General features: G+C 34.3%; 1 protein-coding gene across 3 annotated transcripts in view; it reads left to right on the forward strand.

The window, feature by feature from the left end:
* The window catches only part of GckIII (Germinal centre kinase III), a 331425-nt gene that overhangs the window by 82799 nt on the left and 222221 nt on the right, over positions 1–26405 (forward strand). The window contains exon 1 of one of the 3 annotated variants that reach the window (XM_069828212.1): positions 8714–8827. The exons of the other annotated variants lie outside the window; for them this stretch is intronic. The gene's annotated coding sequence lies outside the window, so the exon portion shown is untranslated. Of the gene's footprint in view, positions 1–8713; positions 8828–26405 lie in introns of those variants that run through there. 3 annotated transcript variants of the gene reach the window in all.

Raw genomic sequence — 26405 nt, forward strand, 5'->3', positions numbered from 1 at the left:
CTTAACCTATGTTCCTCTCTCAAAGTGAGAGTCCAAGTTTCACAACCATAAAGAACAACCGGTAATATAACTGTTTTATAAATTCTAACTTCATGAATAATTAAAAAAAAATATATATATATATATATTTTTTTTTTTTTTCTTTTTAGATGAAAGAGTCCCTCAGTAGGACTACACGCTATCGAATTAGCGGAATTCTTACCTTCCATATGTTTTGTTATCTTTTTATAGAAAACTAGTGGCTTGTGCAGCAAATGCTGCAAACTAAGTTCATTAGACGTTCAAATAAACATTTTTCAGATTTATTTTCAATGAAGAATACCAGACATTCTGAAAGTTATTTGCTTCCATAATAATGAAAGATTCTCTCTCGAGCCAATACTGAAGAGAACCACGCATATAAATATCTACACCACACCGCCATTAAATACATGAAAAAGACCCAACCCCACTTGATTAATAACTATAAAAATATTTGATTTTTAATAATATTATCTTACGTAAGTTTTATAGCTTTCATTAACATATACTATATATACTATATAACCGCCACTCAGTAAAGTATAGAAATCAAAATCTAATCTAAGTTATTCTCTACATCTACTTATATACCCCCAAAACGTTTCACTTTCATATCATCAATATAGCATTAATATGTATAATTAATGAAAAATAGTCACATTATGGCATTAACTATAATAATATTTCATTTCTAATAGTAATAATGTCATCAAACCACCTCAAGTGTTGTAGTTTTTAATATCCAATACACAGCTGTACTCAGAAAATTACATATTACAGTATCGAACCTGTATATTATTTTTAGTAAGTTAAATTTTTAATAATCAATTTTAATTTGAGCTCTAAATATGTCAGCATTCTTGCAGATCATGGCCTTCGTGTAATATTGTTTACTGTAGTGTGTGTTTTGTTTTATTCTGAAATGCAACACGGCCGACTTGATGCTCGTTTCGCTTCTCCTGAATGCAATTAGCTAGTTCTCAAAACTGACGACAGATGGATTTTGGAAAATAGCAAAATTATGTAGGAAAATTGACATTTCACTGAAAACTACTATTTTTCCGAAAAACTTTGGGTTCCAAGCTTCAAAATGAGGGGCCATTTATTAAAATCCGTTCAGCCGTTTTCCCGTAATTTCCATTACCAGTTCAAATTATATATATATATATATATATATATATATATATATAATCGAAATTCTATTTTCTGCAATTTGAATTAGCTGTGAAACGATAATAATTAAACAGTCATTCTCAGGCAAAGATGATCACAGTTATAGCATCTCTGGATTTAGTACACAATGATCCGAAAAAGCGTTCAAATATCATCCAGTTCTGTTTCAATCCCGTAACAGATACCCAATCAGCTCGTGCGCATAAGATGTTCCATGGTTCGTACATGAACCGCTTGTTGGAACGAACCTAAAGTAACACACGATTTCGTTTTTCCAAACCCCTTCTTGATTGTCCACCCGTGATCGTTTCAGAGACGCTCAATAACTTCTAGAATTGAAAGCATCGTTGCACAAGCACATATAAGCTAACGGCAGCATTTTTGCAGGGTCTTTGTATTCAGTCGATTTACCAATCAATTGGTTTGAAAGGGGAGGACGAAGGAATTTGTAACTGACTGCTTGCGTAGATTTCATTTCATTAGTTTTTTCAGGAGCTTTGTATGTAAATTGGAAAGAATGGAGAACACATACATTGTTTGTTACATTTTTGATGTAGAATAGCCTAATAGTCTGCGTCTTTTCCCCGCTCCGAATGTGAGTATCCTTGCCAGGATCTGTGGCGAAATAAAAATGAAATAGAAATGCTTACTGTAACACAGACTATGAGCCACTCAAATGCTAATGTTATTAATAGTTGCGCCATGAATCAGTGTAACTTGTGTGACCTCGCCCAATGACGCTCACACTACATCTTCTCGCTACGGGCAGAGGGCGTTATATTATTACCTGTGCTGCGCGGTCTCACTCGGTAATATCTCGACATCGAGACCAGCTACAGACCTGTGCTACCACTCGTTTGATTTGTAATCGCGAGTTCTGGAATATTACCGTGACAATAAACACATAAGATACATTTTGAGTGTACTATAGTTGAAAATTTGTTGTGAATTGGGACTACAGGGTTGTTTCCTATCTCTGATAACTAATTTGAATTACATCATGTGCGTCAGGAGTCACACGACAGCTGAACTGCGGCGCGAGGTGACAGACCAGTAGTGAGTGATCTCATAGAGTGCACGGCGACTCACAGTAGAAATTTACAAGAAAATCGAGCTTTTTTGGGAGGGGTACATAACAACCCTTTCCGATGCCAGGTACAGCCTGCCATAAACGAGGTTTCGTTATTTCCAAGAAAAGCGTCTTCTGTGTACTTAATAAGATCGGTAAAGCTCGAATGGAATTAATTTGTATCATCTCGTGGGGTGCGGCGACTTGTGACGGGGGGTGGATTTGCTTGCTTTTCCCACTCTGGAATTAATCCCATCCGAGCTTTGTCAGCAGTTGATAAAGCGCCATGAAATAACCAACTAAAAAAATACCGTACCATTTGGTTGGGAAGAACATGCGCTATCGACATAGCCACAACGGACGGTAATAATAATAATAATAATAATAATAATAATAATAATAATAATAATAATAATATTAATATTATATAAATTTTGTTTCAATGAAAAATAGTGCAATACTATGAGGCGACCGGCACAATAACAGCGAATAAGTCATTTGTTGTAATTGGTAACGTAACATTAAATCAAACGAATTCATTTATTTTGTCCCGAGGAGTTTTTTTTTTTAATAGTTTATTTAATGGAACTGCAGAAGTTATATCAGCGTCGCCAGTATGTCGGAATTTTGTCCCGCAGGAGTCCTTTTACAAGCCAGTAAATCTACTGACGTGAACCTGTCGCATTTAAACACGCTTAAAGGAAGTTGTGTGTTGGGAGACTTAATCTTACAATTTTATTGATATAAGCCCAAAGTGGCATGTAGAAATTAAGATTGTGTCAATTGTAATTGAATATGTTGACACAAAGAAGATCATCACAGAACCTTTAAAAACTACGAATAGGGGTATGAATATATTAAACAAGAATGTACACTAATTTCGGAAGTTTTCAAATGTAGGTGAATAACACGCGTTTAATGTTATCAGGAATCAGTTTACACTGTTTTATAAAGTAATTATTCACGTTTACTTTAGGAACTCTCAAATCTTCAACATGTGCTCCTTGTATCACAAGGCACACATTAAGGAGATAGTCTTGTTCATCGTAATCTGAATAATTTCATCGAAATCTAAAAATGTAAAAATCAATTCATCTAAATCACCAAGAAGTGATCGACGTAAACTTGTCTTTGACAAATCCTCAAAGAAAAAAGTCGCATAGTGTGAGATCGGGGATCCTTGGTGGCCATCATGCGAGAGCGTGGTTGTTGTCTGTTGCATGGCCAATTCAGCACTGTGAAAGTGTTTCATTCAGATGATTTCTAACACTCCGGTGCCAGTTATCTGTTTGAAAATGAAGTTCCCTCCGTCCTCATGCAGTTGAGGCAGCGCAGAATGCATGCCGTTATCATCGATAGCCATCTTAGCTATTATGCTTGTGCGAGCGCAACAGTCAGCGCAGTAGTACCAACAGTGTGTCTCATCGAAACTTGTATAGTTTCTCAACTTAACAGCACAAAATGCATGTCGATATCACAGTTTATGTTTTATGCAACATTGGAAGTGTGCATGTCAAGATTAAGAAGCGACATGTATAATGGTCTTTGTAAAGATTACAATGGTCAACAGTGATTTTGTTAAATGTACAATGTTTGCTGTTTCTTATGTAGGCTAATGTCATTGCTGATTCCGAAATGAAGTTAGAATTTTTCTAGCACCCACCATTTTTTTTGTAATTTCAGAAATTTTGATTTATTTTTATTGCTATGTGCAGCCCTTAACATGCTAATGGAAAGAACATATTTCAAATATTTCATATTATTGTTTAAAGATTGACCTGTAACTTTCAATCATTGTTGCCTGTGAAATCAGAATTCATAAAAAATAAATTTCATTCCTCATTGGACTGTGAGAGAGAATATTAATTCTCAGTTGAGTTGGAATTTATATTCATGATACAAGTTTCATAACCTGTGTTTTCTTTGTCCTAATTTAAGTGTGGTAAAAGCATCTTATAAAGTGAAACAAACGAAGACCTTGAAATACTGTATAAATCACATAAACAATTTTTGTTACGTTTTTGATTAGTTAACTTTGAATTTTACTACACTGGTTAAAAGAGCTTACGAGTGTTCGATTGCAAAATAGATGAGGACATGAAGTGGGCCCCTGAAATCTGTTGTGCTCCATGTGATTCTGTTAACTGGTTGGCTGAAGGATCCCGTCATATGCCTTTTCCAGTTCTAATGATATTCCAAGAACCTAAGGGTCATTCAACAAATTCTTACTTTTTTGGCACCACAGATCAGAAGATTACAGAGAACTTGTCAGTGAGTTGATTCATATCTATAACGCGATGAGGTGTCATATCTCTCAAAATAACTTCTTGGATTCTCTTTATTTTTTCTTTCCTCAAAATCTTCGGGTAGTGAGCGACGAACATGGGAAGCGTTTTCATCAGGATTTTTCTGAAATGGAAAGGCGCTACCAGGAAAAATGGAGCCCCAAAAATATTCTGTCAAACTACTGTTGGACACTCAAAAGGGATGTTTCTCAAGCGAAGTATAGCCTGAAATCTATTTCACACACATTTTAGGATATAAATATGATTTAGGTAAAATGTTACAAAGTATCAATACTAGAAAAGTTTGAATTAGGCCTACATTTCATATAATTACTCAAAAACCCTGGGCGATAAAAAAATTTGAAAACAGATTTGAAATCAGCATGAAAAATGCTATAAGAATCACCCATTCTTTATCTTTTAACAAAACATATGTTTAATTTTGTTGACTGGTGTTTTTATAGAATTATGATACAATACATACTTCGTATACTTCGGGCATTATCATAGGAGAGAAATCTCACTCTCTTTAATCTTCTAGGAAAACACTGTAATCTGGAATGGATATTCAATATATAGCATTGGTGGAACGATTACTATTGTTTATTATTATTACTCAGGAGATGAAGAACGCGGAATGAAGCGGCAAGGGGAGGTACGTTAGTGATTTGAATGCTTACATTATGTGACGCAATAGCCATACTATTCTTTTAGAAATATGCAGACATCATCAGTTGCTGGTCATTGCTCTTGTGCTTAGGAAGTGAGAAGTTAAGCTATTAATTACAATTCGTACTAGATTAGGCAGTTATTAATAGTTACGTTATTGAAATAAATTAGTGCCCTTTAATTTCCATACGCATATTGTTACTTATATTTTCGGCATGAGTAATAAATAACATAGCTATTAGGATGCTTATCTGAGTGATATTATAATCAGGAGTCACAGTCAAAATGGTTACATTGCTTCCGCTCCTCTTTTCTTGAGTAACCGACTGAACTACATAATTAGTAGCTAATAGTAATCAAGCATCCACCTGCAGTGAAGCGATAAGGATACGACAAAACATCATTTCTCGCGCCGATGAGGCTTCCTCATCCCGTGGAGACAAACTCCTCAGAGGCAGACAGTATTTAACTGATAATTTTCTTCGGAAAATGCTGTAAAAGAAAATATTTTCCGGATCCGCTGCTGGGGGAGTTGATTGTAACTAGAATTATGTTTGCCATGTACAACAGACAATTTGGTTATCATTAGGCCTGAGAAATATATGCCGTTATACCACAGTCTAATATATACAGTCACGAAGCTCAATACGTAGTAAATATGCATCCATAGATAGTTGCTAACCACTAGGATCGCTACTATCGCCTCATTACAGACAATGCGAAATAGTACCGGCACAGTCTGTTGTTCCTAGCACCCTCACAAGTCAAGCTTCGTGACTATATACTAGACCGTGGTTATACTACCAGTGCGCTTCGTGCACCTCTGACTTTGAGTACGTCTCAGTGTTGGAGTGAGTTAACGCAGTGTCTTTCGTTCGTTTGAACTCATGCCTATCATTAGCCTTCAGCATTTGGGTGGTTGAAAGCCACTCCTTTGACTTCGAAACACAATTATCTGCTAAAGAATCATTTAAAGACATCATTTTCTTTGTTTAAGAAAAATTACACTATTTAAAGAGGTTTTATTTTCTGTCTGTAGAAAATACACCTAATATAAACATTGACAAGTATCAACCTTTTTATTTCACTCTGTTAATATGATGGTGTATTACGTTTTTGTTTTACATAATTTTTCATTTCTTGTTGTGTTGCAGTGAATAACAAACCAAATTTTCAATTTTCAAAGAAGAATGATTACATGTTGCTAGAAAAAGCAGCCTTACATCTAGAAAAACTTCGTTCCACTTCTGCAGAAACAATGAGGACATACTTGAAATATTTTACACAAGCATTATCTATCTCAAAATCTGTATCATTAGTAATAAATTTCCTCATTTGAAATTGTCACAAATTATACATAGAGCTAAATATCCATAATGTTTATCCAGTATTTTTTCATCTTGTTTGCTACATTTTTTCTTATTTCGTGTTCCAGCTATTCAGTTTCGTCACAGTGTCATTGACTACATGCTATTGTCTGTCTGTAGAAAATACACCTAATATAATACTGACACGACGTATCAGCCTTATCATTTCATTATCTTAATGTGATAGTGTATTACGCTTTTGTTTTATATAATGTTTCATTTCATATATTGTTGCAGTGAATAACAAACCACATTTTCAAATTTTCAAAGGAGAATGATTCCCTGTTACTAGAAAAAACAGCCTCATATCTAGAGAAATTTCGTTCCACTTCTGCAGAAACAGTGAGGGCATATTTGAAATATTTTACAAAAGCATTATTTATCTCAATATCAGCATTATTACAAATTTCCTCATTTGAAATTAAGTCCCAAATTTCGTCCTAGGCATCTTGCTATTATTCTTCTTTACAAGACATTGAACGTTGCCTGTTACGAATAGCAGTATTCGGTCGTAATGTAACCGATCGTCTGAAGTTCACTGCTGAACGAAACACACTGAAATCTCCCACCCCAACGCAATTACGTACTGGCATATATAGGTCTCGCAATCAGGGAATACCGACGGAAGGAATGCGAATGAAACAATGCGACAAGCAAGAGAGGGCGACAGGAAAGGTCACGAAATAACTTGAATGGTATTCAAGAGTACAGTCGGAAGAGAAATGACATCGATAGAATCAGTCTTACGTTGTCATAGTTACATTACGAGTTTAATTTGTTCCATTGCATGTGAATACGTGTCTTGTATCGCACGGTATTATTTAATTCGTAAACATATGTTGCACGTTTAATTAGCTTCGAATTTTTCTCTTGCTACGTTCTTTATTTCCACAGCGATGTCCTCATGTGTTCATCTTCTTGGAAGAGACAGTACTTCCATCTGCCCTCATCTCTCGCCCCTCGGCGTGCCTACATACATTCGTCAAAACAGACAGCAACACCACCATTGCTTTTCGGTAATCGTTTCTTGCGCGAACTGTACCTAAAGGCAGAGGCGCATGAAGCGCAATTTAACGGCATACAATTCTTAGCCCTAGTTATACAGGGTGTTTCCGAGGTGGTGTTACAAACTTTCAGGGATGATAGCGAAGGGCACACGTATCAATTTGAGATAAGGAACCCTGGTCCGGAAATGACTGAGTCGAAAGTAGTTGTGTGGAAATGAAATAATTTTATTCCTCTGTACACCTTATTTATGTGTATTTATCTGTACATCTTACACATTCATCTGACGTTTTTTACGTTGTCTACTTACAGTATTCCATTCAGTGCGCTGTCTGCAGATGGCGTAATGTGTAACGGACATGGTCGGTCTTGATATGCACGTCTATAGACAGCAGTGTATGTGTACAAGTTGCAGTGTCCAGTCGATCAGTCCTAGTGAAATGGAGGAACACGAGAGCGGAATAAGGAGATCTGATTTTCGAATCGGATGAGCCATTGGGAACAGTAGACAAGCTCACAGATTGTATCTGGATTAAGTACCCACGTAGGAGACATCCGGCCCATACCATTTTTCGACGACTGATCCAAAGGTTATGGGAAGGAGGGCACGTGGTGCCAAATTACAATTCCATTTCCACACAATTATTTTTGCTGATAACTTTCGACTCAGTCATTTCCGGACCATGGTTCCTTATCTCAAATTGATACATGTGCCTTCGCCATCATCCCTGAAAGTTTGTAACACCACCTCGGAAACACCCGGTATATCGATGTTACGAAAATATGATGCTGACGATGATGGTATGGTCATTGATTACCCACCAAGTTATTGATCATTGATGTAGTATATTTCGTTGCATAACTGACAAACAGGATTATAATTCCAGAGTTCCGTTGTGTTAAGAAGGGAATATGTCGATACAGGCAAGTGAACAATTTCCTTTATTGAGATGAAAGAAGCGTAACAATCTGTAATAAACGCGTCTGACTTTCTTTAGCGCTGAGACGACGTCGCGTCTAGTTTGTGCCACGTGTTGAGTGAGGGCGCAGGCCTGCTGCAGATCAATATTTAGGCGTTCCGACGCCGATCCGATGTCGTATACATAGCTTGTTGCTAGCCGCTGTTAGCGCAGTAGTGGTCGGGAGTGGCTAGTGCGAGGGCAGCCGGAGTCAGGTTAGGGCGGGTCTCAGCCCCTCATCACGTTACCTTTACCTTCAGAAGATAGAGGATTGAAATCGTGAGTGCTTTACTGCTGATGTGTGAATAAATAAGCACTGCGCCGACTAAAACCTCGTATTTTACGTCGTTTGATTTCGGTTACTATGTAAAAAATAAGTTTGAGCGTCGTATAAGGAACAAATCGAATTTTCTAGAAGTTCGAATTAGAATAACCATATGTAAAGTAATAATTTGTGATAAGTACACTTTTAATAACTTTCGCTGTAACGAAAGAGATTTACGGTTAGAAAACAGCTTAATTTCAAGTCGAGATGGCCTGTCGTTAGGTACTTTACAAAATACTTGAAGATAATAATTTTTTATTTCTCTTATTTAATAAGAAAATAAGGATCGTTTGAGTTTCCAAAGAACGCGTTACATTTTAAAGTTTTTATGTAATGTGTGTATATCGTCGTTGTTCCTGCAATAACTCCTATGTGACATATTTATCGATTTTCAGATTTTTGCTGTATTAAATAACTTAAATAGTGATACAGCAAATAATAAAATCTCCTATATGTAATTATATTTCTTTCTTTCGAAAATGTAAGAATTCACAGTCTCCTATGTACGGCTGCCATAGGATGAATAAATGTGTTTTCTCTTCTTACTGAGAAATTTTATATTACGCACATAGGAATTATTGCAGGAACAACGACGATATGCATGTTTACTGCGTCGGAAGTTTAAACCCAGACTGAATTGCGTAACCGCCGTCACAAAATTTGTTAATCAATCCATGACGTGCCGAAACTAGAACTACTACCATAATTTACTTACTGATTTATAGATACATTGAAATCGACGTCAGTGTTCACGTAACTAAATCCTTAAATGTGAACATATAAATTGTATTTAAAATTGAAATTTAAATTGCTTTTACCAAAAATAAGACGCTGAATCTCGGGTGTCGTTAAGTCTTTATTTTGTGATTTTCTTCACTATTAAATTTATTTTGTTTCATGGCTTTCATACTGTTATAATGTGAGAGATGGTCTTACGGAGATATTACTACTTCGTAAATTATTTTAAGTTAATGTCTACTTCTCATTTTGAACTCATTCACTGAATTCAGCGTACATTTTACGCGGTAAATGTAAATCTGTTTTTATTTCAGTTTTTTTTCTCTTTGACTTCTTTGGCCATTTTTTCAAGGTCAGCTTATAACTTTATTTTGTCTTATAACTTTGTTATGTCTTTATTTTGTGATTTTCTTCACTATTAAATGTATTTTGTTTCATGGCTTTCATACTGTTACAGCTTGAGAGATGGTCTTACGGAGATATTATCACTTCGTAAATTATTTTAAATTATTTTTGAACGTATTGATTCAATTCAGCGCATATTTTACGTAATAAATGTAAATCTATTTTTATTTGTTTTTTTCTCTCTTTGAGTCTTTGGCCATTATTTCAAGGTCAGCTTGTAAAGGTCAAATTCTAAACAGAAAATGAGATAAAAAGTTAGCAGTTACTTATCCATTATCTCTCTTGTTGCAATTAAAATCGAATTACTGTACGAGAATGCCCATATAAACCTAAACTACTTGTTTCTTTAGGTCTAATAGCAGTACATTACTAGAAGTATTGTAATAAGTTCATTCACTAAGCATTGATAGATTGCTTGTATTAGAACTTAGTAATATAGTTCTCTTAGTCTAGTATTGAGATTGTCTAATAATTTTTACCAGTTTCAGCCATCGTTAAATTGACGACATATCGGCCTTTTGAAGCCATTTTGTGACGATAATTTTTTTATTTGTGGCCTAGTTATTATCACATTTTGATCTCTGTAAGGATTAAAATTACTTTTAGATTGATGATAATCATAAACTTAATATGGTAAAATTGTTGTAATTAAGTTAATACGAATTCTTTTTCAATGAATTGGGTCTGTGACGTCTTCAGCAAGCTTCAGAATTTGCGAACTTGCGTAATTGCGGCTTACGTTTTTAGATGGGCGTGACATAAAGTGAGCATTATAGATCGTCAGTTCATACGCTATTTTGACTGTTAGAATCTTGAGGAGGAAATTATGCTGTAGATATTACGGAAATAGATGTAGAGAGGTGAGCTCAGAGGACATGAAATGGATTGATTTGACTCGAGAAGGAATCAAATGGCCGACTATCCTTTGAAGGTGGAAGCGTTGATGTGGGAATCTTTAATCCTTTGAGCTGTAAGAGTTTTGCTTTGATTCATATTCCCGATGGAGATTAAATACATATTTGGGGTAAGAGATCGACGGTTAACAGTTAAACGAGTAGTATTCATAGAGTTTCGCAAAATCAGACTATCTTAGATTTTTGAGACGTTCACTAAAGTGTTTGGATTTAGTGTATTCGAACGGTCCGATTATTTTAAACCATTTTAAATCTTCATTGTGGTTGCATAATTTGTGAAGGATTTTTGGATATTTCTGAATATCTCTGTTTGCACAATTATGGAATTGAGAAAACGATTTAATTCTTCCAGTCTTATTATTTTCAGTTACGAGAATTAAATAATTTGGGACATTTCGATTTAACAAACTTTTTATTTTGTGGAATGTTACTTGAAAAGTATCGCATGTACCATAAATGTATTTTTTTACAAGCCTTTGAGTCATACTAGCATAAATTAAACGTTAGTAATGGGTTTCTGCAACGTAAAAACAAATCTTAATTACTCATCCGAGCTTTTGTTCACTGATATTAATGTTTAGAAAATTAAACAAATTTATTATATTGCCTTATTAAACTTCATAAAAATAGCAATAAATTCAAATTGTATCATCATAAATATGGAACTAAAATATCCGATTTTATACGACTAGAGAAACCAAAGTGTTTCACAAGCACAGCTCTTAGCCATGGTACCTACTTTGGCCCAAGGTTATATAATAAAATAATTGAAAAATACACAAATTTGGAAAATTTATTGTCAGGAATTTCAAAAATAGCGTTAGGAATTTAATTTTTGAAGAATGTATATTGATTTAATATGTGTATGTATTTATGAGTTAAATTGTTAAAATTGAAATTGTATTTTTTAAAGTTAATTTATTCCTATAATTTTTTTCCTTGACCCAATTTGTGTCAATATCTTCGTTTGTGTTAAGTATGTGTTTAGATAACTCTCTGAGTACGAGTTTTTACTCCTTCAGGGAAGAATTAAGACATGTATTTTTGTATATGCTATTTTACTAACAACAATTAAACTTATTCTGCGCTCGGTTTACTGTGTTCTTATGTAATCTGTTTGTGCACTTCCAATTGTAATTTCGTAAAATGATGATATTGTAACGTGTTTAATATTGTTTCCCGAATTTTTATGTAAATGACGTCATAACTAACACTTTAATAAAGCAACTTCGTATTATTTTTCGTACATGACGTTGTGGTGAGTATGTGACATATTTTATGACAGGAAGCATAAGTTAAACTCGGCTTCAGTATTAAAACATTTTTGTTCCATGTACACCTTTCTGACTGGTTTGGATATGAGGATCGGCCATTTTAGTAGTTGACATATAAGAGGTATTAGCTGAAAATTGACTAACTCATAATTCTCTCCCTCAGATTTTGGTGTATATTTAATGAAGTCATTGCAAAAGTTTCAAGTCGTGAATGATTCACTAGACTTGGAACTCCTAATTATATGAAGTGACTACTTGTTGAACGTCTTCTCACGAAGATAAAATGCGGTGAAAACATCCGACCACCTGTTATTTTGATACATTCTCTTTTGAGCGACGACTGTAAGGCAGGTGCAGAAACGAAGGACGAAGCAGTAGTGTTTTAGAAAATGAGACTACGGCACACTGTTAGCGCCTGGAGTTGCATTCCTTTCACTGCTAGTTCTGTGTGTTTGAACTAACTTTGGTAACACATTGTCATAGTTGTATGAAAATAATAATCTCATTCTGTAAAATGATATTGGCTGCAACGTAAATTAAATTAAAGTTCGAAATGAATTCAGTTCTTGTATTTTATAAGTCATATTAGCTTTGTAGTAGTGTGCTACTGATTGAGATAAAATTTAAAGAAATATTTTATATTTATTCATTATACTATTAGGATCTATAGTTAAAGTTACGAGGATTACATTGTTATCGGACAATAGAATTCTCATTTGATCAGTATTAGGTTTAAGGCAAAGTAGCTGTTTAACATTAGTAACAATTAAAAAGAAAAGCACCATTGATATTATTCTGTCCAATTCTGCACTGTATAATCACTTTAGTACGAACACTTGCCTAGTCTACCTAGTAAGTAAACTCCTTTTCGTTTTCAAACACCCACAATTGAAGGGTTCAGAGCCATAGTGGGCCAAGCGCCATTTATTAAAAACGGAGAAAGCAAGGGTTGAAGTTAAGTGAATACCATAGTTTAATGAAGATTGACATCATTTAGTTTTAATGTGTATACTTTATATTAGGCTACTTGCTATATGTTTCCATTGAATCATGGCGATAACTTCATTTTAACCCTTGTTTTCTACGGTTTTAGTAAATGGCGCTTGGCCCACTATGATTCTGAAGCCTTCAATTCTTCCAGGCATGGATTCCATAAGTTTCTGAATGAATTCCGCAGTTACGTTGTTCCATGCTTGCTGGTTTTCTGGCAGCAGATATATCTCTCAGATTCCATTAAACAACGAGGTTTTTTTTTTATCTAAAGTGACCTCTCACGGTGTGTAAATCTATTATGATTCTTTGGTCATCCAAAGATGCAAAATGGCATCAACTCATAAATTATGGAACTGAAGAAAAGAAACGCAGTTACGTTACAGTTCAACAAAAATCTATGATCCTTCACAATTGATATTTGTATCAAACAGTATTGTAAAAATCACTTGAATTATGTAAAAAAAAAAAAAAAAATGTGCATTAAGTAATATTATATACAGTGAATGCCGAGAATCAATAATGTGTACGTGACAGTTTCGTTAAATTTTCTTTCTTTCATAATATGGTTGAATTATACTAAGATTTGTTATATTTTGATTTACTATTTGGCATGAAGGGACGAAAGGTAGGAATAATCTCTCTAATAGAAGGGCTCAGAGCAATAGTGGACCAAGCGCCGTATAATAAAAACTGAGAAAGCGAGGGTTAAAATTAAGTAAAGGCTGGTTCACAATAAAATGGAAACGACAACGAAAACGAGAACGGAAATATTGTTAAAATAAATATATTTAAATGTGAGCATTCACAACTAACTATTGTGAATGCTCGTGTTTAAATGCATTTATTTTAACATTATTTCCGTTCCCGTTCTCGTTTCCATTCTCGGTTTATTGTGAATCAGTCTTAACACCATAATTCAATTAAACATATAGCAAGTAATATAAAGTATGCACATTAAAACTAAATGATATGTCAATCTTCATTAATTATGATATTCGCTTAACTTTAACCCTTGCTTTCTTCGTTTTTAATAAATGGCGCTTGGCCCGCTATGGCTCTGAACCCTTCAATTTGTTTACTTACAGTTGTAGCATATAGGAGTGAATGCATGTACTAGATGAATACTCGTAATCTTAGCAGGTAATTTAAATTTCGCGTTCTGTTTTAGCACCTTTATTTGATCGAATTCTTTGTTATTTTTAAAGTAGTTTCTATATATACTGATACTTCATCTTTGTGTACTTTTGCCTATTGTGTCGTGTGTGAATCTAAACACACTTTACAGCAAATGCAATATTAAAACAAATATGTAACATACCTGAATGGTAAACATTTACAGAAGGTAACATGTAGATACTTTTGAATAGTTTTTTTTTTTTTTCAGTATTATTGTTGCTTGAAAGTTTGATAATCCCAGTGTTGCTTGTAATGACAGTAGAGACATATTACCCTATTTACACCTCTCCCTTCCAAAGGTTACTGTTTCGTTCACTATATTTTACAGTGTGAAATTATTCAGTTGCTATGGATTTGTATATGAGGGGAGTTATAAACTGTTTTAATTAAAATATCGGAAAAAAATTGCGATTTTTTTTCAGTAATTTGAAGTTGCAATATTTAAATTGCCCTTATGGTTAGGTACTTCGTATATATGTTACCGTTAAAACCAATTTCAACTAGTAAAAACTAGTTTAAACAAATGTAAGTAGATAGAAGGCGAGTTTTCGTAAGATATAAAATCAGTGGCAGGTTAGGTTTGGTTTGTTTAGGTTTTTGTTTGGTTAAAAAAAAAAAAAACAAACCTAACCTATCATTGATTCTACATCTTACGAAAATTTGCTTTCTATCTACTAATTTTTACTAGTTAAAACTGGTTTTGACGGATTTCGGGTTTTAACGGTAACGTATACACAAACGCTTTTACGAGATAGAAAATAGCTAGTCTGAGCACAAAATATAATTTGTCATATTGAGATCGTTTGCATGCACTCATACCAGATGTTTTGTCTTGGAGTGAATCCTTTAACTCTGAGGCAAAGATCACGCGGCCCAGGTTCTGCGTAACCCAATCACCTCTATTTATAGACGTAACGAGAGCTGTAATTGGGTCTTTGAGTCACTCTATTCTGAGCAAGTATTACAGAATTCTCTTTTTTCACTCTCCCGCCCGGTCACATTCTTTTACAAAATGATTCGAATGTTTAAACTTAAATAACAAATGTAGAATGTAGAACATGGTTGTTGACAATATTATTTAAATCCTTGGTTACTGAGAACCAGCACTATCTCTTACTCAAGCAGAATTGGTTTTATCAGTCTCACTATATAGTCCACAACTAAAATGAAAACCTTGTCATTTTTAACATGCAACTTATTAATATATGATTGTAATAAACGTTTAGATGCCTTCACTTCAGAATATTTTTTTATGAAGATTATTACTAAATATTAGCACAGGACCAAACCAAATAGGGAAGTCCACATAAATCTCATAGCAATTTTATTGTATCGCTGAAGATATTATGGTCTCCTATGTTTTCGTTTTACTTCTAATCCTTGGTTCAAGTTTCAATTTAAATAAATTCCAATAAAAAAGGAATGAAGCCAGAAAATTACACTTAAAATGAAAAAGTTCAGGTATACGAAACCACAAAAATTAATTAAAACTGTAATTGAAGGGTTCAGAACTATAGTGGGCCAAGCGCCATTTACTAAAACCGTAGGAAACAAGGGTTAAAGTGAAGTTATTACCATAATTCAATGGAAACACATAGCAAGTAAAAGAAAGTATACACATTAAAACTAAATGATACGTCAATCTTCATTAAACTATGGTATTCACTTAACTTTAACCCTTGGCTCTGAACCCTTCAATTATTAACCTGACATAATTAGGAACATTAAATCCAGACGTTTGAGATGGGTGAGGCATGTAGCACGTATGGGCGAATCCAGAAATACATATAGAGTGTTAGTTGGGAGACCGGAGGGAAAAAGATCTTTGGAGAGGCCGAGATGTAGATGGGAGGATAATATTAAAATGGATTTGAGGGAAATGGGGTATGATGGTAGGAACTGGATTAATCTTGCTCAGGATAGGGTCCGATGGCGGGCTTATGTGAGGGCGGCAATGAACCTCCGGGTTCCTTAAAAGCTATAAGTAAGTAAATATTAGATTATCTTCATTAACATTAATATAAATAAAACGAAAGCTACAAAAAATATATTAATTTCTCATAGGAATACATACTATCGGTCGTCAATCAGATTTTTACCAATGTAATGTCATCTAGAAACATTGTCATTATAGAACGTTTTGAAGACGCACATTTAATTCAGAAGAATTATTAACAATATTTCTCTATTTTTAATAATGTGATGCCCACATATTTTTACCTTAAACATTCTGTACATAGTCAATTTCATAGATCTACAAGTTCGCCATTTTGAATTGAGTGAAAATACAATATTGAATTAACATGATGATTAAAGGATATACAGTTTTGTAACATTCATTCGCTACTTGCATTTTGCCGTGATAAACATGCAAACATATTTTACAATTTATCGATTAGGGGCGTGATTTTTATAAAAACTAAGACCTTATTTTGAAGATCTTATCTAATACATGGGTTAAGATAATGCGCATAGAATTGAACTGAAAGTCTTGGATATTTACGATTTTTTTAGATTTACAAGATTTTTTATTGCAAGCAAAAATTAAATACAATAACAAATATTTTACAATATTATTGTAATATTCGTATATGAACATTCTTCAAAATTCGAAATTGATTACCAATCTCATAGTAAAATAGCCTACATATTACAATTTATTGTATAAATACGATGTAACTGGGTCGCACCCGAAAAAGCAAGATGCTTGAGGTCGGGTGTGACCAAGAATGAAAACTGGATAGAAGAAAAAAAAAGAAATAATAGGATAATAATAATAATAATAATAATAATAATAATAATAATAATAATAATCACAACTGTGATTAAACTGTTAAATATAATTACACATAAAGTTTAAAAAGAATAAGAATAAAAACAAAAACAAACAAACAAACAATGTAAAATATTTAATATGAAAGTGTTATTTGAAATGACTTATAGAAGACAGAAGACTGCAGAAAATGTTCTATCGCATAATTGTAAACACTCTCAAAACACAGTAATGGATATGAAAGATTTCACAAAATCGTAGGTAATATTTGTACGTTAGCTCAGTCTCGCGCTGAATCGTCAAGTTCAAATCAATCATACTCATTTTTCACCATATTGTAAGTATAAGCGTTCTTATCCTGTCACATCTGTGAAAGTTTAAAATACCGCACAGTACATAACTCAGCACAGTTTGTCAGATGTTCCAAAACAACGAGCGATGCTGATAGCAAGGAGTCCATAATCTAACAGGTGGATGGAACCTTCAGCAGATGCTCTAGTTTGGGAGCGCGGCAGTAACTTCGTTACAAGAGCAGAGAAACCTCACCTTTCTAAAGCCAACCTAACAATGGAAGCGTGAATTCGGTTTTAATACTCTGTACTCAACAGATGGCTGTATTTATCCGAGATGCGTTGTATTGCTACAGTTTGACACGGAGGGAAAGATGTACTGCTTGTCAAGGGCTTTCTCTCCCTGAAAATGTAGGACTGTTCCGAAAGGGAATATAAGTTGAAGGCATTATATTCAGACAGAAAATATCTGGCATTCTTGCTCTTGATGCTTACATACAGATATTACCAGAAGTTAACGTTACGGGTTGCTAGTATAGTAAGGATCACGTAAGAGTAGTTTCTAAAAGGCTAATTTGGCCGTCTCTTCAGTGTTGCCAACTAATACCAGATATCACCAAAGAGGGTAAAATCACAATGCTATGTACTAAAATAATAATAATAATAATAATAATAATAATAATAATAATAATAATATAATGTTAACAATAACAATGTCTTGCTTATTTACCACATCTCATCTTCATATTACAAGGTGTTTCCTAAGTGGTTCAATAATTTATTTATGAAATATTATATTTTCCTCCTAGTCTTCTCGCATATTATGTTGGTAATTAGGATTAGTATGATCTAATACAATTTATTTTGTCAGGCAGCATGAAATTTATTGCTTTCACTAAAGAGTTTACGATTCATGAGATCTAACCTAAAAATGTATTTACTTTACTTTAAACAGAAATCATTGCTGCCAACATAACACTTAGGAAATAGCTGCTAGTTGAAGTATTTGTCAGTATCCGAAATTCGAAACGAAGTTGGTAAAAGAAAATTCAACCTGAGAGCTAGAAAATCACTATAATCCATTAGCATATTTAGTAATAGTCGAAAAATGGTTAGGTTTTATCCTTAGGGTAGTAAGTAAGCTGATCCGGACTATATATAATAAAATTGCTTCATTTTCTGACTTAATGTACTCTACCGCACTTGGCTACATACGCTGACCGATATAAAAAGCGAAACATTCGATTGCCTTACTTTTTATTATAAGATCTAAGTTAATATTATTATTGGTAACCATATCTACCGAAACTATTTTGATTGCCACAATAATATACGGGCATTTTGTCGATATAGTTCGTTTAATTAACAATTCATTTTCTTTATACTCGCAAACATACGGCAATTTGTATGAATACCTTAAATTAAAAAACTGAACTGTTTCACTTTTTGTGTTTGTGAGTGTATTTTATGTCTACTCGTACCTAATGGGTGCCATATAGGAGCACATACCTATTAAAATGGAGGAACTTCTTGAGCTTTCAAAATGGTCACAATTCATGAAGGCATGATTTCAGTAGGCATAAGTTTCTGCACATATGTCACCACCACGACATCGCCACTACTGCTATTAATACCTTCACTACCACCGACAACACCACCATTCTACCACTGGTACCACAAACACTGCTTTGTTACTGCCCTTACTATCATGACCAATACTACCACCACCATTATCACATGAAAATTACCACTATCACACCTCCACTATCGCTACTGCCATTTTTATCACAGCACCACTAACACTATCAAACCACTACTTTCACTACCATTTAAAATGTTCACTATCACTACATTTTAACCACAGACCAAGTGTCCTAATAGTGGTCACTCAGTGTATTGTCTCGAAAGCGACAGTTTTAAGGATACTAATGAAATCCGAATCTCGTTCTTAGGTTCTTTTATTTCGTCTGTGCTCTTTGGTGTCTACAATTTTATTTCAGTTACAAGCCAGAGTAATATATTATTTGTGGTGACAGAAAAATTCGTATTTATTGATTTTATCGAATGATTTTGTTTTATATAAAAGATTCTAATGGTTTTAAGGAAGATTATATTGAAATGTCAAGTAAGGACTGGAAAATTTCACGGAATTTATCAAATATTTGAAACCTTACCGTGTGTAATTTCAAGATGACATCAGTCGATCGGAGGCGTGGCTAACGATCGGAGGTGACATTGAATATTGTTTGACAGGAAACGATGTTGAGAATTTGATTGATAATTGCTTATCGGAAGAATGGGAGTTTTTCTTGCGGTTGTAATATCTGGAGAAATGTTAAAATGCTGTTAATTTTGGGTGTCCAACGGGAAATTTGTATCTGTTTCTGAAACCACACCCTATATTATTTCAAGATGGCGATTGTCGGTTGAAGGAAATAACAGTAAACTTGCTTTGACAACGGAATAGTGAATTCTAGTTATTATTATTATTATTATTATTATTATTATTATTATTATTATTATTATTATTAATTCATTTATTTGTATAGACGTGAATGGAACATACAATTGAAAACTTTTCATTCACGGTCGTTTAAGGAGAAATTAACTTATTTAAGCTTTCGTCATTTATTCAAATGAACTTTCATACAGTTTGTGGGTTTTTAATTCACATTTCTCGAATCATCATACGGTTGTCATGTTTCCACATTTATGCAGATTTCACTTAATAGAACAGCTTTCTTACGACCGTAATTTTGTTTGTAGAAAGTTCTCTGTACATTGTACTAGAGCAAAAAATACCACACTTGGATAATTATTTGTAGGAGTTAAATATATTGTTGGTTGTTTGATTGATGTGTTCGACTAAGATTTTGTTAAGATTATGGTACTAGTATGACGAATTTAATTTGTGAGGTAGAGGTACAAATTTATTACACTCAGGTCAGTTGTATGATCGCAGAATAAATCTTAGAATAGCTATTCGTGGAATAGTCAAACTATAGAATAAATGGAGTTTCATCTTGTATGGCGTTCGTTTATTCCAAGGTCATCTATTCCATAGTTAGCCGAATTGGGACAGAGGTTGGCAATATTTTAGATGGTGTTTTGTTTATAAAGTACATTCAGAATACGAATAATTGTTGAAATTTATTTTCTGAACATACTACTATTTTATGTACGGATTTCATTATAAAATGAGTAAATAAATTATAAATGAAAATTATAATATAGAAGCACAGTCTGTATATACAGTCACGAAGCTTGAGTTGTGAGGGTGCTAGAAACAATAGACTGTGCCGGTACTATTTCGCATTGTCCCTAATGAGGCGATAGTAGTGATCCTGTGGTTAGCAACTGTCTATGGATGCATATTTACTACGTATATTGACCTTCGTGACTGTATATACTAGACTGTGGTAGAAGATATAATTAATCTAGTTGTGATAGTGAATGACTGTGAGAACGTGCTAGAAAAAAAAAACTGATGCCATAACTTTGAAAGAAAAGGCAAGAGTATGGGAATCTATAGCTAGGTTGTATAATGCAGAACGTAATACTGATATTATAATATTGTTCTATGAATTTGCTTAAAATTTAATTTTAATTATTTAAAAAACTACAATTTCTTTATAATGATGAAATTGTGAACTGTTTTTACCTGTGCATTCATAGATAGTTGCTAACCATTGGGATCGCTACTATCGCCTTATTACTGACAATGTGAAATAGTACCTACACAGTCTATTGTTTCTAGTATCCTCATAAACTCAAGCTTCGTGACTGTATGTACTAGACTGTGGTGATTGGTCGATAAACCAGAATGATGGCTTGCAGAGTTGAAATTTTACGTGGACGAGAAATGGCTGATAAATTTCCTCTTGTAGTCTTCTCTTTCTGAAACAAGATTTTATTAATGTACCGTAAATCTTGATTATACAGGAAGACTATGCTGATTTATTTATTTTTATTTACACTGCAAGTGGGCAAGCACCCGGTGGCAATGGTATATACAATATAAACAATACACAATAAAATGATAAGTAATACACAATAAAATTTACAATACACAATACAATTTTACAACACATATACAATTTTATACACAATACAATAAGAATACGCAATACAATTTAACACAATAATAATAAAACATAAATAAAACACCTAATTTTACAATACAACCTACATAATTATGTATAGGTCCTACATAAGTTTCAATAGTCTTTCACTTTACTCTCATTTCATTCCCTGTAGTGGCACTATGACGCATTTCACTGACACTTTAGCACACATTTCACTGACACTCTGTAACACATTTCACTGACACTATAGAACACATTTCATTGACGCTATAAATTATCACTGATCGGAACTGTTCACTGCACTGTAAAACCATAACTTCACTGACTCACCTCGCTTCACTGATAAAACAGTTCAAATAAGTCAAATAATTACATCCTTATGCATACTTATAAACAGAACTACATTTAAACTAAACATTTCTAGTCTAAGACCCTCTTACACGCTATTTTTAAATAATTTACAATTAAAACCAAGGAAGTAACTCGTCAGGCTAGATAAATACATGTCACCTTAAAAAATTAAATGTTGAATGTCACCTTAATTTTAATTTGCACTTTATACACAACTTTTTAAGTTATTCTTGAATCTCCTTAAGGAAGGACAGCCCTCAAAGACCGCTGCAGGTAGGTCATTCCTATCATATAGTTCTATTTAAAAATCAGAATTTACCTACATCCGTTTTCTGTTTCCTACATTTGATTTTAAAATCATGATCGTTCCTACCATAGTACGTTGGCTTTTCTAACCGAGCCGTTATGTCTACCCATGCTTTCTGCCTAGATGTGCTCTATACAATGATGTTATTCTAGTTTTCCTACGTCTGTTTTCCAAAGTTTCCCATTTAAGTTCTTTTATCGTATCGTTTCCATCTTCTCTTTTACCTTTAACAAATTTAGCTGCCCTATACTGGATTCTTTCTAAGGAATTTATCTGATATATTCTATAGGGATCCCAACATGTAGTTCCGTATTCCATTAACGGTCGCACTAACGTTAGATATGCTATTTCCCTCGATTTGGGGCTAGCCTTTCTCAAGATTCTCATAATAAAGTGAAGTGCTCTCCATGCTTTACCCGTAACATTATCAACATACTCTCCCCAAGAAAGTTTGGAGTTTAAATACACTCCTAGGTATTTACAACATTGTTCTTGCGGAATTACAACACCACTGAATTCGTAATTAAGACTAGTTTCCTCTCGGGTTTTACAAAATGTTATAGATTTACTTTTAGAACCATTTATTTTCATCCTATGCTTTAACGCCCAGTTATAAATTTTATTCAAGTCTGTTTGAATAGCATCTACATCTGAATTATTTCTAATCTTTCTATAGATAATGCAGTCATCTGCAAATAGCCTCACATTTGATGTAATATTCTGGCATAGGTCATTTACGTATATTATAAAGAGTAATGGACCCAGAACGCTGCCCTGTGGCACCCCTGAACTTATATTTACAATTTCCGATATTTCATGACCTACTCTAACTCTCTGGGTTCTACCTTTTAAGAATTCTTGGATCCATAGCACCACTCTTTTATCTATTCCTAGCTTACTTAACTTATCTATTAATATGTCATGTGGCACCAAATCAAATGCTTTCGAAAAATCAATCACAACTGCATCGATTCTTCCGCCTCTATCCACCTCTTCAGCTAGATCCTGAACCAGCGACGTAATTTGACTATCACATGAGAAGCCTTCCCTAAAACCATGCTGGCGGTAGTAAAACCAGTCTTTCGCATTTAGAATATGTCGAATATAATCCGATATCAAATGCTCCATGACTTTACATACGACAGATGTAAGGCTAATCGGTCTGTAGTTTCCGACATCTAATTTATTTCCACCTTTATGTATGGGTACCACTATAGCTGATTTCCAGTCACATGGAATAGCTGCATTGTTTATGGAAACATGAAATATACGCATTAAGTATGGAATTATGGCCTCGGAACCTAATTTAAGAATCTCTGTAGCAATACTATCTGGCCCTCGAGACTTCCGATTTTTTAATTTCGTTATTCTGCCTCTAACCCCTTTGGAAGTTATTTTGAAAGTCGAATTTGGTTCACATTCACGGTCTGTGACACAACCACTCCTATCAGCGGGATTATTATTATTATTATTATTATTATTATTATTATTATTATTATTGAAAACCGAAATGAAAAAGGAATTTAATAAGTCGGCCTTTTCTTTGTCATCAGTTATACTTTCTCCGTTCTGATTTCGTAAAAGCACTACTCCATTTTTTCCTTTTCTCCTGCGTACATAATTATAAAACTGTCTCCAATTGTTACTTTCATCTTCTTTTAAAATAGTTTTTAGAAAATTTTCCTGAGCTAACCTTTTTTCACACTCAAGTTTCTTAATTAATTCGACATATTTTTCCCAATGCTCATGGCTGATGATGTCTCTCACTTTGAAATTGAGTACCGATTACGACTGCGGATTAAGAATATCGAATCAACGTTTTAATCTGAGAGCAAGCATACAGGTTGTCTAGTTTAGAACATTCCGAGAAAACGGCCACCGAGACGTGAGAGCGTTGATGTTGAGATGCGACGTGATATGGGCGTGACTATATTGATCTGCCTCACAGGATGCGGTGGTGGGCTGATGTGTGACGCCTATTATCACACCAATTTCGCTAGACTACACTATCAAGTACGGGGCCCGACTAACTCAGTTTGTAGAGCAACGGACTATGAATTAGATGGTCAGATTCGCGCCCGGGTGGTGGCATTTTTCTCGTCATAACTTCCAGGATGGCTCCAGGGTGTACTTAGCCGCCCGTCATACTAGATAGTGGCCCTTTCCAGGGTAAAAAGGCAGCTGGAGCGTGATGCTCAGCACGTAAACGACTCCTTGTGCCGAAGTCCAGAAAGCATGCGACCTGTACCTCCATATATGCCGCGGCGTGCGACGTCACGAGATACCTTTGTCAATTCTACCGAGAACTGCCCGCCATCGGTCACTATCCTGTGCAAGATTAATCCATTCTCTATCATCATATCCCATCTCCCTCAAATCCATTTTAATATTATCCTCCCATCTACGTTTCGGCCTCCCCAAAGGTCTTTCTCCCTCCGGTCTCCCAACTAACACTCTATATGCATTTCTGGATTCGCTCATACTTGCTACATGCCCTGCCTATCTGAAACGTCTGGATTTAATGTTCCTAATTATGTCAGGTGAAGAATACAATGCGTGCAGTTCTGCGTTGTGTAACGTTCTCTATTCTCCTGTAACTTCATCCCTCTTAGCCCCAAATATTTTCTTAAGCCCGGTTTTATAAATACGGTTAATCTAAAGATTATGTTAAACCTAAATTAAACCTAACCGTGAGTTTAACTCAGTGTCCCATATTACAGAGGCTCGGTTAAGTTAAACCGTAGTGGAATACGATTGGTATTACTGCTAGGGAAGAAAAGAAAACGATCGCAACTGTTTAATTAAATATTATTGATTTAAAATAGCCGACGTTCGTGGAGAATCTTCGTGTTTCGAAAGTCTCAATCTGTTCAAAATTTATGTTAATTTATGTATATTTCAAAGTGGTGCACTCTATTTCGAAAAAATTCTGGTCGCTATGGTCGTTCAGTAATATTAAGCACTCACTCATCGTCATTCATAAGTTATTGGAAAACATCTGCAATATCCATGTGTATTGCGGAAACCGCCATCTTGCACTGTTGAGCCTTGAACTGCAGTTTAAACGGCAGAGAACTGCCGATCAAGTTACACTAAAGTTAACTCAAGATTAACTGGTAGTTAAGGTTTATAATACGAAGCTGAACGAAAAACTTCAGTTTAAACTGAACGTAAGGTTTAAACGGCGTTTATAATACCCCCTCTAAGAACCTTATTCTCATACACCCTTAATTTGTGTTCCTATCTCAAAGTGAGAGTCCAAGTTTCACAACCATACAGAACAACTAGTAATATAACTGTTTTACAGATTCTAACTTTCAGATTTTTTGACAGCAGACTAGATGACAAAAGCTTCTCAACCGAATAATAACAGGCATTTCCCATATTTATTCTGCGTTTAGTTTCCTCCTTAGTGTCATTTATATTTGTTACTGTTGCTTCAAGATATTTGAATTTTTCCACCTCTTCGAAGGATAATAAAAATTAAATGGTTTGAATTCCGGCCTAGTTCTTTCAACCTTATGGTGAAATTTCGACCTCCTAGCTTCGCCTGCCTGCTCGCCCAGCCGACAATTACGTCTTCCCACCTTCTGGATCTGATTTACTTCTCACTTCATTTGTCAGTCGTGCTTGGGTTTTGATATTTTAAACCTTCACGTTGCTGTGAAAAAAACAACATACTCTAGTTTGAAACTTATAGTAATTAATATAAAACATTATTATAAAGAATTTGGAATAATTTGAGTGATCCTTCGATTTTTCACAGCACCATGAAACTTTAAAATGGAGGTTTATCAAAACTTTCAATTTTGAGTTGTTTCCTTTTTGAATCTAGCTAGTCGACCGACATACGAGTATTGTCTAATGCAGTGGTTCTCAAACTTTTTAAGTTCTGAGACCCATAAATTAAATTAGGACTCTACTTACTGATGAAAAAGTAAAGACTGTATGATTGTATGTTAATAAAAAAAATACTATATGACTCTAATTGAGCACATGTTAAACTTTTGTTAAAATATTTTGTACTCACCGAACTAATGTGATGGATGGGCCTGTCGTGTCTGCATAAGGTGGTTTATATTGGGTTCAAGCATAGGCGGAGTTATGGGGGGGGGGGGGCATGGGGGCACGTTAGAAAAATACTGAATTCAAAAAATTTTTCTTGTTTTTGTTCATGATTAAGTTTCTGTGCTTAAATTGACGAATTATTGTCTTCAGACCATGTG

Source organism: Periplaneta americana, chromosome 6, assembly GCF_040183065.1.
Source record: "Periplaneta americana isolate PAMFEO1 chromosome 6, P.americana_PAMFEO1_priV1, whole genome shotgun sequence".
In the NCBI taxonomy this organism is placed as follows: Eukaryota; Metazoa; Arthropoda; class Insecta; order Blattodea; family Blattidae; genus Periplaneta; species Periplaneta americana.